We start from the raw sequence: 16,712 nt of genomic DNA on the forward strand, positions 1-16,712 counted from the left end.
TACAACATACCAAAAATATTGTATTTTTGTACAGGCCCAATAACAATGTGTAAGAGTGCCCACTTCAATCTTACATTTGGGGCATAACGGAGAAAGGTCAGAATTAAATTTATGACGTAGGGAGGGAGAGATATGAACACGATGTAAAATTTTAAGTTGTAGAGCTTTTACTCGATTACAGACACTTAGGGAGTTAGCATTAGTCCATACATCGTCCCAATCCTCATTACTAATTTCCATTCCCAATTCTTTCTCCCACAGCCCTCGCAAATGGGAAATGTTAGTGTTTGAATACTCTTTAAGTATGTTATAAGATGACTTAGTAGAGGTTTTAAACTTGGGTAAGAATATTTGCTTTTCAAAGTCAGAAACAGATTGGTCCGAGAGTAATGAAGTTTTCTTTTGAACATAATCTCTCACTTGCAAATAGCGGAAAAAATCCTGTCTCTTGATGTGATATTTATCAACCATTTGGTCAAAGGACAGCATAGAGGGTCCGTCCATTAAGTTTGAGAGAATAGAGATCCCTTTAGATTCCCAAACCCGAAATCCATAGTCAGTCGTTCCCGGTGGAAAGAGAGGGTTATCACACAGAGGTGTAAATAAAGAAGTCAGTTGAGATCGCCCTTCCAATTTTTGAACTATTTTCCATGCCTTTACAGTGAGAATTGAAAGTGGATTACTGCAGGACAACTTCAGATTTTTTAACTTTTTAAGAAATAACAAATTCTTCAAAGGGAATTTGGACATGGAGCCCTCTATATCCAGCCAGAGAGAGACAGGATTTTGAACCCAGTCAGCTGCAGCACGCATGTGAGCACTGAGCTGATATTTTCTTATGTCTGGGAGGTCGAGGCCTCCTTTTGAGGATGGAAGGCATAGTGTGGAGATTTTTAAACGTGGTTTCCTTCCAGCCCAGATGAATGAGCTCATCCATCCATCCAAGTTTTTATTGTCTTATGTGTGAAAAGAATTGGGATCATCTGAATCGGATATAACAGTCGGGGCAGGACATTCATCTTCAGGAGCGAGAAAGGAAAGGGGCAAATTTTTCCATCTATCAAAGTCCATTTTAATACGATCAAAGAGGGGAATAAAATTACATTTATACATTCTATCAAAGTTGGGTACTACTTTGATCCCTAAATATTTAAATCCTTCTGGTGACCACGTGAAAGGGAATGGAGAGGGGATTTTAGGTTTTTCTTTTAAAGTGCCCAAAGGCATAACCTCTGATTTGTTAAAATTTATTTTGTATCCTGAGATGGCACTGAATCTACTGATGGTCTCAACGAGAGAGGGAATGGACACCTCAGGCCTAGTCAAGAAAATAAGGACATCATCCGCGTACAAAGTAATCTTATGATGCCTCTCACCGATAGCTATACCGTGTATGTCCGTATTGACTCGCACAGCTTCCGCTAAAGGCTCGATGGCTAAGGCAAAAAGCAGCGGGGAGAGGGGACAGCCCTGGCGTGTACCCCTCCGAACCTGAAAGCTGGGAGACCGCAGACCGTTTGTTAGGACCGCCGAGCAGGGGCTACTATAGAGAAGCTTAATCCAATTTATAAATGTGTTACCCAAACCAAATTTATTTAAGGTGTAAAACAGAAAAGGCCATTCGACACGATCAAATGCCTTTTCAGCATCAAGAGAGGCAACCAGACCATGCATTGACTTTTGTTGAAAAATTTGTATCACATTCAGCAACCTACGCATGTTATTGTATGAATTGCGGCCCCTAATGAAACCTGTTTGGTCTTGGTTGATAAGCAAGGGGAGTAGTCCTTCCAGACGTTTCGCTAGCACCTTCGAGAGAATTTTCAAATCGACATTTAATAGAGAGATTGGCCGATACGAAGCACAATCTTCAGGTGGTTTTTCCTTTTTGAGAATTAGTGAAATATTGGCTTCCCTCAAAGACGCAGGCAATAGGCCTTTTACAAATGAATCATTATACATATTTAGAAGTGGATCTACTAATACATCTAAAAATTCTTTATAGAATTCGGAACTGAGTCCGTCAGGTCCTGCCGCCTTCCCAGACTGTAATCCTTTAATAGCATCCAAAACTTCTTTCCTAGATATTGGAGAGTCTAAGGAAGATTTTTGATCCTCTGCTAATGTAGGAAGATCGAGATGTGAAAAAAAGCTATCCATTAAACCAGAATTATTAGTATGCAACTGTGAATTATATAGTGTCTCATAGAAATTTCTAAATGTATCATTAATTTTTGCTGTGTCGAAAAATTGCATGCCATTTACATCTTTAATTGAAGAAATATTTTGAGAGTCTGCCTTTTTTTTTGTTAAATAGGCCAAATATCTGCCTGGCTTATCGCCATGTTCATATAATTTTTGTTTAGCGAATCTCATTTTCCGTTCTGCTTCATTTGTTAACAAACAGTCTAGTGCGGATCGAAGAGCAGAGATCTCTTTGAGTTTGCCATTTGAAGATTTAATGAGGTAGTCTTGTTCAGCTTTCTTTAATTTAGATTCTAATATAACTCTCTGTTCTGTTTGTCTTCATCGTTTACTTTTAGTGTAGGAGGTAATTAGGCCTCTGGAGTAAGCTTTAGATGTCTCCCATAACAATGATGGGTTGTCTGTGGACGCTGCATTGATTGAAAAAAACTGTTTGAATTCCTCCACAAAAAATGAAGCAAATTTTTTATCATATAATATAGAGGAATCGAAATGCCACCTACTGGTCCGATCAGACATACCCCCAATACTACACTCAATAAAGACGGCAGCGTGGTCGGATATAACTATACTACCTATAGAACTTGATGTGATAGATGGCAATAAGGATTTGGGCACAAAAAAATAGTCTATCCGAGTATAGCATGTATGTACCTTTGAAAAAAAAGTAAATTCCTTATCTGTCAGATGTTGTGCCCTCCACACATCTACAAATGCCAGCTCTTCGCATAACTTTGAAATTAATTTAGCTTGGGGTAGTAAGTGTTGCTCACCTGCTGGGGATTTGTCCATTAGTGGATTTAAATGGCAATTAAAATCTCCCCCAACAACTAAATTCCTAATATTAAGATTAACTAATTTTGTGAAAGCAGAAACCACGTAGCCCCCCGGTTGTCCAGGGGGGCAGTACAAACTCATAAATGCAACTTCCTCTCCATATAAGATGCCCCTCACAATCACATAACGCCCTCCTGTGTCCTTAATACAGTCTGCCAGTATAAAAGGCACATTTTTCCTGATTAGAATTGCTACACCCCTACTCCTGGATGAGAAAGAGGAGGAATAAACATATCGAAAGACACCCTGCTGTAATTTAGCATGTTCTTTATCATCTAAGTGTGTTTCTTGTAGCAAGGCTATATGAACCTGTTCCCTCCTAAGATAATTCAAGACCTTTCTCCGTTTGATTGGCGTGTGAATGCCATTCACATTCCAAGTACATATTTTCAGTGTCGACATGGTATTAATTATTCACTTATATAAAACACACATTGTTTTAAACACTATCCCATAATATTGTCTATTTGTAAAAGTATTCAACAGAACCGACCGGAAAAACACATTACGAACACCAAAACAAATGGAAAGGAAAGAAAAACTGCCTAACATTGGCAAAGAACAAAATACACTATTAATCTCCTAATCTGTAGGAGCACAAGTGTAGGGGTTTCCTGGCAACAAGAGTAAGCTCTAATAATAATAAAGAAATAAAAACCTAGCTTACAAAAGGGAGTAGTGATAGTAGAAATACGACCCACTGTTTTCGATCAAATGCTTACGTATGAATAGTCGTTTCAGTCATTTTAATGCGTGTGAAATATGTCAGCGTGCAGCAGACTGCTACTCACAGAAATACGGAGGTAGCTCACGAGCATCATGGAGACACGTTTTAGTCCAGAAAGTTCTCAACCTCAGATTGTCCCAGAGAGTCCAGGTATTTATCCCCATCAGCTGGATTCGAGAAAACTCCGGTGGTCCCACGATGAGTCACCTTGAGTAGGGCGGGGTACAGCATCCTGTATACAGCCCGCACAGACTTCAAGCGTTTCTTCACCATATCGAAACCTTTACGTTTACGAACCACCGCAGCTGAGAAATCTTGAAAAAACATCACTGTTGCATCGCCATGTTTCAGTGGCTGCTTCTTCTTGCTTTTCTCCCACGACGCGGTCATAATCTTTTGCTTATCCTGGTAGTTGTGAAGTCTCACCACGACCGGACGCGGTCTCTGGTCCCGGGCTGTGAGCGGTCCTGTGCGGTGTGCTCTCTCCACTTTGATGCGGCCCGTCTTCGTCTCGATATTCAAAAGTTTGGGGAGCCAACTCTCAAAAAACAGCGTGGGATCGCCGCCCTCCGCCCGCTCCGGGATGTTAAGAATTCGGATGTTCTTGCGTCTGCCTCGGTTCTCCAGACTATCGGCGTATTCCTCCAGCTGTGCCACCTTTTTCTCCAGCGACTTAACCTTGGCGTGTATGGGCGCAGAGGCATCCTCTATGGCCGAGATCCGCGTCTCGGCCTCGTTAATGCGCGTCTCGTGACTCTGCAGCTGTTCCTGCTGAGACTGCAGGAGCTGGGAGATTGGCTCAAATTTGTCTTCAAAAACTTTAGTCAGGTTTGCTGTTACGGCGCGAATCACCTCCTGAAGTGCCGGAGTCATAGCCTCTGTGTCGCTAGCAGGAATGTTAGCCTCTTCATTAGCCTCACTGTTGGAAGCTCCAGCTGCGTCAGACACAGGGCTTTTATTGCGTAGCCTGCCGTCAGACTGCCTTAAAAAGTAGCTATTGATGCTCATTGTAAGTTTAGGCAATGCAAAAATTACAGTCTTGCTGCTAATAAGTGGGTTTTAAGATTAAAATCGTAAAATTCTGCGCTGGTACTCCCAAGCCCGACTTTACTTCACGCCGCCATTTTGAAAACCCCCGAAGTTCACCTCTTTTAAAACTGTCTTGTTGCTGGTTCTGGCTCTGACCAAGAGGGTCAGCGACATTCATGCGCTCTCGGTTCACCCGTCATGCGCTCAGCTTTTCCCAGGTGACGAGAGACTCATTCTGAGGCCCAACCCAGCTTTTGTGCCGCAGGTGGTTGGCTCATGTTCTCCCATCAACCTGCTGGCCTTTTCTGCTTCACAGGGTGATCCACACTTATATGGATATGACGAGGGGCCTCAGGAGGAGTGACCAGCTGTGTGTCTCCTGGGCCAACACTCGTAAGGGGAAGCCTGTCTCTAAGCAACACCACACTGGATGGTAGAGGCTATTGCTTTAGCTTACTCATGTCAGGGTCAGCAGCCACCTACGGGTCTGCATACACACTCGACTCGGGGACTTGCCACATCCTGGGCTTTGTTCAGGGGAGTGTCTGATTGGGACATCTGTGCGGCTGCTAGCTGGTCCTCGCCCCTCACGTTTGTCTGCTTTTACATGCTGGACGTATCCGCCCCATGCGTGGCACGGGCGTTCTTACTGTCCCGATGTAATCAGACTTCAGCCCTGAAGGCGATAAGCATGTCTATATATTTCCATATCCCTTAGTGAGACATCTCAAGAAATATTATGAAATAGAACTTCAGGTTATTCTCGTAACCCCACTTCTATAAGTAATATGAGTGAGCTGTCTCACCAGACTGCCCTTTTTTCTTGAACGAGGAGAAGAGTTTTGCTTATTTGAATGGTGGCATGTGTCCGCCTCCTCCTTTTATAGGAGGTTGGAGGTTCTCCCAGCATACTGTCGCACTTCACCAGCCAATCAGGATTGGCATAGTGGAATAGAGTGCTTCTGTGGAATGTAAACAGAGGTCACATCCCATAGTCAATAAACCTTTTCACACTCTGGAAATGCGCATAAGCAACCTCGGAGGGGTGGTAGGTCAAGAGGGATAAAAACGTAAACAAGCTCGTGCACTATCTTATTGATATTTTCATCCTAACAGCATTTGTAATTTTATTCCAGAGATCTATAGAGTTTTAATAGTGTTTATATTATTAATATTTCACATATTCAGACACGAGAAGGGATCAGGGTTTTCCGCTAATGTCACTTACTGCCGATCCGAGCACCTTTGGAGCAGCTCAGCAACATTATGGAAGCAAGGGAGTCCTATCACTTCCACACAGGTGACCCCTGGTTGACGAAAACTGCGACGACCTGGGTCTCCAGCAGGCGGAATTTGGATTCTACCCGGGAATGATGCACATATCTGAGCACTTCTGTAAAACTGATGGGAAAAGCAGAATTAAAGCAACCAACCTCCTCTGTTTCGAGAACTGAATGAGAGCGAGATTTGCGAGAGTGTAAAAAGGCTTATTACGCAATTACAATTATTATTGACTCCAGCCCTGGTTCCAAATCACATACAGCACAGGAATTTACTAAGAAACCTATTCTTTCACTAATGTTAGCAGTAGTCTGTGTGCTTCAATAAGGACTTAGTAAACCTGTACATGATTGAAACGCCTGTATTCTTGTTTGGAAGGATGTGTGAAGAAAACTGGCAAATGAAAGTGAGTGATGTGTGAAAAAAGGAAGTTGCAAAATGACTAATAACTGCTTTATCATGGTTTTAATCAATTATTAAACTAAATTTGGAGTCGATGGTTGCCCTACCCTTAGAACACCCAGGAATAAGAAAGACAAGAACTTGAACTTGAGGGGTACTCCATTGGTTGTTAGCAAAGCTGCCCCTTTTTAACATGAAGAGTTCACAATCAAAACTCAGGGTAAGCAGGTATAGAAATGTAGCTTTTCTATCTGTTGGCTGATGTCTTCCTTCCTGTGTGCATTTACACATATCTGACACACATGTCCACAGTAAAAGAGGTTTTTACCCCCCACACAAGCCTGGGCAGGCTGCACTAATGGTGCTGAAGAGGGAATACAATTGCAGAGCCCTCTTAGAGGGAGGAAAGGTGTAATGGGTAGACCCTCCTTTCTCCACCTCCCCACCCTCTCTGCACTGTCCCTCTGCAGGTGGTGAAAGTGAAGAATTCCCGGGGAGGGCAGGAAGGAAGCCAAGGCCCAGGTGTGGAGACTGTAGAGAACCCAGTTCCTGTTATTTAGTCCATAGAATTAAAAAAAACCATGCAGGGGAATCCAGGAAAACAGGATTCCAACTCACAGCTACAACAACCCTTCATCAACATTAATGTACACAGATAATATTTCAGTTCAGTTTTTATTTCACTCAACAATTCTAATGTTTAAATTCAACTGTGTGAAACAATACTTTGGGGATCTATCTATCTATTTATATATATATATAGATAGATCCAGCTTTATTTCAGACTCAGGCTCCATAAAAACCATACAAACAAACACAAAGACACATACATTATATATATATATACCTGTATATACATTTCAACCAATATGTGATTTTATCTTGTTGTATTTAGCTTATGAGAAAATGTAAATATAGAAAATACATTATACAATATTCATACACATACAATTTATTTTCTTACAGGTGGTTTTTTGATAAACATAATAAAAGTTATCTGATCAATGTATTAAAGCTGATATCTGGAGTTTCTGAGAAACGTCTTGATGTCCCGCCCTCAACAGCTACACTTCCTCCCTCTGCTTTTCCCAATCTACCAGAAGCCACGCCTCTACTTTTCTGCACGCGCATCGCAGAACATAACAAGGTTGCATCGAGTCGCATTGATATAGGTCAATAAGAATGATATATAAAAATAGATTTCTCAGAAACTCTGGATCTCAGCTTTAATGTCTACAAAAACATGTTATATCGATTATTAGATGGAAAGCATGTAGTGTAAATGTAATATACTGTGTTTTAAGTGTTTTTTTTACATATTTCATCTATGTTACATATATCAACAAATTCTAATTCTGCAGAATCATAATGTAGCACTGTTTAAGCCAGCCTGAAATGGCACAACATAATCAGGCCTTTTCTCCACGTTCAATACAGTAGACATGATATTAATGTCCTGATTAAAATGTGCCTCATTCCTTCTTCTAGCAGGCAGCTGCTTTACAATAGAGTTCCCAGATTCCCCTGCAGTCAGTTCAAGTTTCACATTTAGATAATGTGTTGCTGAAAGGCCCTGTTTATCAGTCTCACACAACTCATCCTCTCATTTCTCTCGTGCCACGACTCAGAATCTTAATTAGAGAGGTAGGGCTCATGTCTTCCCACTGAGGCAGAACAAAGGTTGGGGAGCCAAAATAGAAAGCGCTCTCTGGGATGGCTGCACATTTTAAGGGCCTCTTCCTGGCTTCTTTGCATAGAGAGGGAATTCTGAATGTGCTTGGCAGTGTGTTGCTTCAGAGTGGGGTCAGATGCTAGTTCAGGTCACATCAACTCATGTCCACCCTCGCACTGCCTCAACAGCTGCCGGTGATGCAGAATGGATGGCATAACAAGTAATGTGTGTGCCCTCTACAGAACATAATGTCCGATGTGTTTGTGTCGTGGCTGCACAAAAGGATGACCCAATTAACCAAAGGGTAGCTCACAGACGCCTGGTGACAATGCTGAGGTCGCCTGGGTTCATGTCTCCGAGCTGGAAAAACAAATATTCAGTAAAGTGCGGACGGCCCTTTGCCAGGTAAATTAATATTTTAATTACTTGGCCACTGATTGAGCATAGCTTTAGTTCAGGCAGGCCTTGGACATCAAGCCAGTCACACCTTCAATCAACCACCAGCCAGGATTGGCCCCCTATTGGCAAAAGCATACAGGATGCACTACTTAAACTGTGACAGCTGCCTCATACCTCCTCAGCAAGCTTCTCGCAACCCACCTCCACCCCAACTCCTCCAGGTCAGTATATCTCTAACTAACTGGGTGTCATTTTGTCATTAACATCGCTGCTCTGCTCTGTTCCAGGGGGTTCTGCTAACCACTCTCCTTGCTTTAGCCTTTAGCTAGGGCTCATGGAAGGTAAGGGAGGAGTGCGTTCTTGGCCTCCAGCTTTCCACGTCAGCACGCAGAAAGAGCAAGGAGCTCCGGGAACCGACCCATACCGCCAAATATAAGATTGCATGCACATCAATGTAAAGCGCTTGCAGACGCTATATAAAATCCAATGCATTATTATTGTAAATAACATTTATTTTGACTAAAGGGCTCCTGACTGAACTATAATTATGTACGTTACAATAGGTAGTTATGGGCAGAAGTAGAAGTAGCTCTTATCGAGTGGCTAATCACGACATCCATTCTGTCACTGCTGGTGCCACAGGTCTTTATTTTACTGTAATTAAGGATTGAAGTCTGTATTGTTTGGCTTGTGTGAGTGCAACTATGCCGTGCTGAACCGCTTGGCCAGGACGGCCCAGTTGGCCGCACATGCACGCATAGGCAACGCACAAAACGTGGTGATGAGGTCAGTATTCAGCTTGATGATATTTTCTGTCATTTCTTCAACCTTTCCTTATCTAACCACTCAATCCTCTTATTCTGGAAGTGCTGGATCCCATAGCCACAATGAACAAACCTACGATGACTTCCACCATGTAGCATTGACATCTTTGGTCATGAAAAGGCGTATTTCCCAGCTTCAGGAAGAGGTCAATAGGCATGCTGACCTATTCATTTTGGTGGGAAGGAAACTGTTCCAGATGGATGTCGATCCGTATCTGATCTTCTGGATCCTCCCATTCCTGACATTTATCATTTATTAGTAGTTACTGTCATTTAAAAGTAATTAGTTACATTAAAATATTACTGTCTCTCAATTGTAATGTGTTACACTACTTTTGAGTTACTTTTTCACCAAAATAACCGCTAAAGTATGACTAGCATTCTAAAACGCTAAAATGTAGTTTATTGCAGCTGATTATATATCCAGTAGAGGACAATGAGGATACTAGCAACTTAATACTGTATAATAGGCTCATGGTGCAATGTAATAAGTAACAATGACCATCAGAATCACAAAAGCAGACAAAGTTAAAGTCTGGTAAGTTATGATAAAGATATTGTAAATATTTAAAGTCTAGGCCATTCCATATGAAACACAATAGAGCTCGTTTTTTACTGCTGCTAACATGGTGACCAGTAAAATTATAACACTATTTTATGAGCGCTCAATACAAACCAGTCACGAGATAACATGACCACCAGTCAAATTGATGATGACGGCGGCGGCTCCGGTCAGCTCTGCTCTTGTTTTTAGCTGCCAGCTAGCAGCATTTCTACTGTGAATGCCTCTACAAAAATACCGAAAACTTCTACATCGCACATTTAAGAGCAGGAATCTGATCTGTATGAGACTCAGTCTCAGGGGGGCCTGGGGTGGTGGGGTTTGTGGCTTTGTGGCTCCTGGTCAGGGGGTCCGGGGTGATGGTGGCTCTCAGGGTGGCTACTGCGCCTGCATCCTGGGTTGCTGGATGGCGGGGTGTTGCTGTGGGTTGCTCCGCCTGCCCGTCTGGGCGCTTTGGCTTTGTTCCCTGGAGCGCACCATTGCCGGAGATGTTGCTTGGCTCACTTGGGGGAACGCGTGGGCCGGCGTGTGCCAGGGGTTGGGTGGGGGAGCACAATGGGGCCTTGCCCATTCGGGGCCTCCCCTGGAGTTGTGCTGGGTGGGTGTGTGAGGGCGTGGCTCTGGTTCTTGCCCTGGCTGATCCACGTCTGGAGTGGTTGGTCTGCTGGCTGAGTGCGCCGGGCCCCGTGGGCGCTGTGCCGGGGCGGGGGTGCCCCGGGGGTGGGTCGTCTCGGAATGTGTTCTCCTGCCGTCTGACCGGGAGCTGGCTGCGGTACGGTGTGGTGCCGTGCTGCCTTTGGCGGGGTGGGGCTGGTGGCCTGGGGCCCGCCGTCCTCCGGGCTGAGCTGGCGTCTGGAGGGTGTCTTGTGACAGGGGGGGGGGGGTGGCTGCTTGGGTTCGCCTGCTTATCGGTCGGTGGGTGGCAGGGGGCTGATAGCGTCCTTTTTTGTCAGGGGGGCTGGGTCCGCCTCCCTGTAAATGGCGCTGTATTGTGGTGCCATGCGGGCCTGTGCTGGCTCTGATGCAGGCGCGGGCTTCTCTCCTGCTCGTCCGCGTTTCTGTGTAGACGACTGTAAGGTGAATGACATGTCCATGGTTTGATTCATACCCTCTGCACTAGGCCATCAAACACCTAGACCGGCTGTTTACACTGGATTTAACAACAGCTAGTGGGAGATTCCCTTGTCTCCAGAGTCCAAGGAAAAATCATCCTTTTCCATAGTTTTGGACCAATTGTCATGCTTTGGGTTTTTCGGGGCACCACTTTCCATGAAAAGGTGTGTTAGATCTGGTCCAGTGGATGGAGCAGTGCCAGCAGTCGTTTGAACAGATAAAGAAAGGTCTCTGTGGTGAACCACACTTCTTTACACACCTGATTTCTCTCTGCCTTTTGTTTTACAGACAGATGCATCAAACAGAGGTGTGGGGGCTGTTTTGTATCAGCAGGTTTGATCTCCCTGTGGTCCACGTCAGCCGGAAACTGTCGGAAAGAGAGGGCAGGCACAGCACGGTCGAGAAGGATGTAAATGTCACCAATCTAGTAATGTTGTTACAGTAAGTTATCCGTCAATGTTTCTATGAACAAAACTTCTTTTATTTTTTTTAATTTTAAATCAAGCCATTCTTCATTAGACTTGCATCAATCTCCATTCACTTTAACTTTATGAAATCACACCTGAACATCTGTTCATTCATTCATTCAAACCACATACACATTTAATGCACACACACACATGAATGACTCTAATAAAGCCTATACAGTAGGTGCACACAGGACTGTATCACCATGCCACACTAGCAACTGAACCAGCAACACTGTTTTTGCACAAACGCCTCCTCTTATAAAACCTTTTCAATACCGTTTTGCCATCTTTATATATAACCTGGTTAATTCTCCACACTCATTTGAAGCAAAAGCACGCTCTTTTGTGGTTATTACACATTTACAACATTTTACACTGACAGCTCATTGCCCATAGGTGATCTTTTCTCCTCATTATTAAACACAAACCACAGACCACCATCACTCATAAAACCAACCATTGTGGGGACTCCATCTGTTACAGTTATTCCTTTTCTTACTGACAGTAATTTTTCATTGGTTTACAAGTGATTGATAGTGTTTCAACACCCGAGAAGAAAAAACACAGCAGTAAAGAGAGTAAATGTCATGTATTATTGTCTATGTAGTATGTAGATAAATCTTTTTTTTTTTGTGAAACATGCATGAGGGCTCATTTAGAAACCACCTTAATGACTCCTATATTTACATTAAACTCATGCTTTCCGTATAATTCAGATAATTGTAGTTATAAAACTCAATGACAGAGTGAATGGAGCAGAAGGATGATGGAAAAATTGAGTACAAGAAGATCAGTGTTTCAAACATGTGCGCCTATGTATTGAAATGCCCATAATGTCTCAATGAAACAGGAAGCACTACTGTAAGGAATGAGATGGGGGGGTTGGGGGAGGGACCCGCATACAGTCTTGCTGCACTCAGCCTACTCCTGAGCCCTCTGCAATCCATCAGACTGTTTGCTGAGAGTTCCTCTCACTCCATCCTCCACTCGTCTCAGACCTAATTACAGCTCTGGACTTCCCTCAAGAGCCAAGACTCCAGAAACAGGGACCATGACAGTTCAACAAACACCATACAAAAAAGTCAACATGGAGTTGGATTAAAGATGGCATTTGTCCTTTTCCCCATTCCACCAGTTCAAGTGTAATCTTGATCAAAGCATTTGTTTGGATTGTTTAAGTTAAAGTGATGACAAATTACATGTTCACTCTTTGCAAAATGTAAATTTCAGTATTCTAAAACAAATAACTCTTAATGGGTACCTGTAGTTAATTTTAATTGCAAGTTTTGTCAAAATATCATATATAGAGGTTTACTTGGGTAACTTCCTTTAAAAATCCTTGTGGAGCTGCCAGGAAGAGAAAAACCCTGCTCGTCCAGGATACACAGTCACCAGCATTATGCTCACTTTGTGGTGACTTCATTAGCTGTGCCGGCTGTGGCTGCGTTGATGTGCAACAAAAGCTCACTATAATAGCTTCATACTCATCTTTAAGTAACTCGAACAGACATTGTTGTGTTTACCAAAGCAATAAATGAAACCATATTAACGAATTAAAGAGAAAAATAGGAGAAATCAGCTGGGCCATGTTCAGTGCCTCCGTGGTTGAGGGGGCTTATCGATGCTGGTGCCATAAGGCTGTTGGTGCCTACTGTGGTGGCAATACCCATAACCGCTGGTGGTGAGGAATGTCATCAAGCTGAAGGAGGAGTCCTATTGGGCCTTCTTGGCCTGTGAGAAGTCAGCAGACAGGTATCAACAGGCCAAGTGAAGTGAAACCAGGGCATGGCAGTAGTTTGGTGAAGCCAATGAGGACGAGTTCCGGATGGCTTTGAGAGAGGTTCCGGATCACTGTCTGGTGTCTCCAAAGGTGGAAGCAGTACACTGTACATACCGTGTAAGGTAGGGATGGTGCACTAATGACTTCAAAATGTCAAGGTGTTGTGGATCGTTAAAGGAATACTTCAAAGACCTCCTCAATCCCACAGACATATCTGCCAGTGCGCAGGCATGGCCAACGTACCCAGGAGTGGGCCTTCCCATTTCTGGGGCTGAAGTTACTGAGGTAGTTGAAAAGCTCCTTGGTGGCAGGGCCCTGGAGGCCCCTGATGTTGTGGGGCTGTCATGGTTGACCCCACTCTGCAACATTGCATGGGCATCGGGGGCAGTGCCTCTGGACTGGCAGACTGGATCAGGGGGTGAGTTCTAACTACAGGGGGGCTCACACTCAGCAGACTCCTCGTCAAGGTCGATTCAGGGGTACAGGAATAGAGAGTCAGCCGAATAGTCGAACCTCAGACCTTGGAGAAGCAATTCAGTTTTAATCCTGGTTGTTGAACTGTGCAGCAGCTCTGCACCCTCATCAGGGGCATGGAGGAGAATGGAAGTTTGCCCAACCAGTCTACGTGTGCTTTGTGTACTTGGAGAAGGCATTTGACCATGACCCTAGGAGATTTCTGTGTGGGGTTCTATGTGGCACGACTGGTGTCAGAGCTTGGTCAGCATTGCCGGTGTCAGATTGTAAATGGACTCCAATAGATTAAGGACCCCATGGTCCGTCCATTTTCTGCTGTGGAATTTGGACCCTGTCTATATGAAATATGGACCCCTCCTTTTTCAAGTGCGGAATATGAAACAAGTCTACTGAAATTTTTTCAGGGCTATATAATAGATAAATAAATATTAATTATAGATAACTATGGTCACACCCTCAATGGGCCGTAATGGAGTTTTTGTAGACGTAAACAAGAGTTCCAAGAATCAGTGATTGATTGCTTAACCTCATTTGACCTATGGTTGTGAGCTTTGTGTCATGAACAAAAGAACAAGATTGTGGGTACAAGAGGCCGAAATGAGCATCCTTTGTAGGGTGGCTGAGCTCTCCCTTGGAGGTAGGGTGAGAAGCTCATTTGGAGTCCAGTCGCTGCTCCTTCACATTGAGAAGACCCAAATGAGGCGACTCGCGTACCCGATCATGATGCCTAGCTAGTGAGGTGTTTAGGGCACGTTCTACCGGTAAGAAGCGCAGAGAACAAACCCAGAACACGTTGGAGAGACTGTCTGCCTCGGGATCTTCCAGGAAAAGCTGGATGAAGTGGCCGGTGATACGAATGTCTTGGCTTCCCTGCTCAGGATTCTGCCCCTGTGAGGGCATGAAGCAAGAAACAATAGAGGATGGAATTTATTCTGTAAAACTCCACCTGTACCATTCCATGGTTGAAATGTTCTGATATTTTAATTACTGTTAAGGCAGTTGTGTGTGCATTCACACACTGACAGAGGCCACTGCTTTGTGTTTGGTGTGAACTGGAATAGAATCCACTCTGTCTAAAAGAAAACTGGTAGAGATGATTAATGCATTAGAACTATGAGGAAATATAATAAAAATACCTGTAAATGTACCAGACTGGTTTTGTTATCCCAGATTGCCTCATTCCTCTTCATCTACAGAGTGCTCACACTCTCTCCACAGACCAACTGGACTCCCACAGCCAGCCTGAATTCCATGTATGAATTAGAGGTAGAAGGCTGTTTGGTGCTTGAATGCATAGGGTGCACACACACGAACACACACACACACGCATACACATACATGCACATAATAACACAGACCTGTCCTTCTCCTAGTTTAACCCAGACATGTTCTGCAGACCTCCAGCTGATTAAACTATGCGCTTTTCACCCTGTGAGCTACACATTTTTGTGGCTTTCCCCGTCACTGTAGTAACCTAACTCCCCTTTAATCCATGCTGAACCCAAACACAATTACATGAACAGAGCCATAGCTGTGCAACGAATGAAAATAGTAAAATTACATCCAGCATTCCTGAAAAAGTCACTTTTACTGAACAACTACACAAATATAGTTGCTGCAACAGTTCAGTGTTCTTTTAAGGAAAGGGAATCAATGCACATAAAACCACACACGTAATTTTATTCATTTGATTGCTCTGTAATAATTTTTACAAAGGACTGGGTAATCTTTTTAACAGGGAAGTGAATGCTTTTTAAAAAACTGTATACAGACGGTCTGCGAGAGTTTTAAGTGTCCAAAATATGGTTGTTGCAGAGCTTGTCCAAAGTAGAAGTTATCTCAGCATTTTCACAGTTTTTTTGCTCTTCATTGTCTTAGTCACATAGTTGAGCATTCTTCTTACTTATTCATCTGCAGAGCCATACCATTGCTTCCACTACTCCCATTTCTGCTTTACGTTGAAGATGGATCTACATAACATTGACTGTATACAGTGGGTACAGAAAGTATTCAGACCCTTTTAGATTTTTTACTCTTTGGTATGTTCCAGCTATTTGCTAGAATCATTCAAGTTTTTCTTTTTTCTTGAGTAAAGTACACACAGCTCCCCAGTTTGACAGCAAAAAAAACAGACATGTCAATCTTTTTGAGAATGTATTAACAAAGAACATATTCATACATTTTCAGACCCTTATCTCAGTATTGAGTAGAAACAACCTTTTGGGATATTAAAGCCTTATGTTGTCTTGGGAATGATGCAACAAGTGGTTCACACCTGGATTATGGGATCCTCTGGCATTTCTCCTTACAGATCCTCTCCAGTTCGGTCAGGTTGGATGGTGAACATTGATGGACAGCTATTTTCAGGTCTCTCCAGAGATGCTCAATTGGGTATAAGTCAGGACTCTGACAAGGCCATTCAATAACACTCATGGAGTCGTTCCGAAGCCATTCCTTTGTTATTTTAGCTTGTTGAAATGTGAACCTGCGGCCAAGTCTGAGGTCTAGAGAACTCTGGATAAGGTTTTCATTCAGAATTTTTATGTACTTGGTGGCATTCATATTTCCTTCAATTGCTACTAGTCGTCCTATCCCTGCAGCTGAAAAACACCCCCATAGCATGATGCTGCCACCACCATGCTTCACTGTTGGCATTGTATTGGGTGAGTGATGAGCAGTGCCTCATTTTCTCCACGCATACAGCTTACAATTGAGGCCAAAAAGGTAAATCTTGGTCTCATCTGGCCAGAGAATCTTCTAAATCTTAGCCTGGGAGTCCTTCACGTGGTTTTTGGCAAACTCTTTGCAGGCTTTACTATGCCTTGCACTGAGAAGAGGCTTCCGCAGTGATAGTTGACTTACTACAACTTTCACCCATCTTCCCACTGTATCTCTGGAGCTCAGTCACAGTGATCTTTGGGTTCTTCTTTACCTCTC

Source organism: Gouania willdenowi, chromosome 17, assembly GCF_900634775.1.
Source record: "Gouania willdenowi chromosome 17, fGouWil2.1, whole genome shotgun sequence".
Taxonomy (NCBI): domain Eukaryota; kingdom Metazoa; phylum Chordata; class Actinopteri; order Blenniiformes; family Gobiesocidae; genus Gouania; species Gouania willdenowi.